Source organism: Denticeps clupeoides, unplaced genomic scaffold (genome assembly GCF_900700375.1).
Source record: "Denticeps clupeoides unplaced genomic scaffold, fDenClu1.1, whole genome shotgun sequence".
NCBI lineage: Eukaryota > Metazoa > Chordata > Actinopteri > Clupeiformes > Denticipitidae > Denticeps > Denticeps clupeoides.
This window is the reverse complement of record NW_021629971.1, coordinates 930,478-931,178: the sequence shown is the minus strand read 5'-3', so window position 1 is coordinate 931,178 and position 701 is coordinate 930,478.

Sequence of the window (701 nt, the reverse complement as noted above, 5' to 3'; positions counted from 1 at the left end):
TTTACCTTCAACAAATATTCATACCATCTCCTGTATCTGTGAAATTCTTTTACGCTGCTATTGAACTACACAGACACCCCCAGCAGGTGATTGCTTTATAAAACCAGCTGTTAATGCTAATAATATTGATCACTTGCCTGATTTTATGTCCCTCTGGCCCACCCATTTCAGCGGTTCTTTTAGACGGTCCTGGAAAATTGTGGGGAGAAGACATGTCCCTGAGGAGCCCCGGTACTCACAGTCAGTGAGTGAAACCTGGAGCCAGCTGGTCAGCACAGGTTTTGAAGGAGGAAGAGGAGACATCGTCTAGACCCGATGCTTTACTGCCTATTTGTGGAAGAAATGACATCTAAATAAGAAAAAATAAAATGTTTGAATCTTTAAATGTGTGTTATCTTTCACCATGTGGAAAACCAAAGGTTAGATGATGAAAAAAAAAAAATGAACATAATTGTATTTAAATTAAAGTAGTGAAAACCAGCAGATGAAAATATTACTGGCCTAGTGCACAAAGGACTTAACACATTTGGCCTAAAATCGTCACATAGATCAGTTATAGCAGGTAAAGAAGTAAATCACAAACCGACATATATTTTGTGGCATGTGACGTGTGGAATTCGGTGACTATGTCACATCTAGGTCCAGCTGTATTACAGCGTCCACCTTCATCCTCTGTCCTCCACAGTGGAGTGGATGGTGAA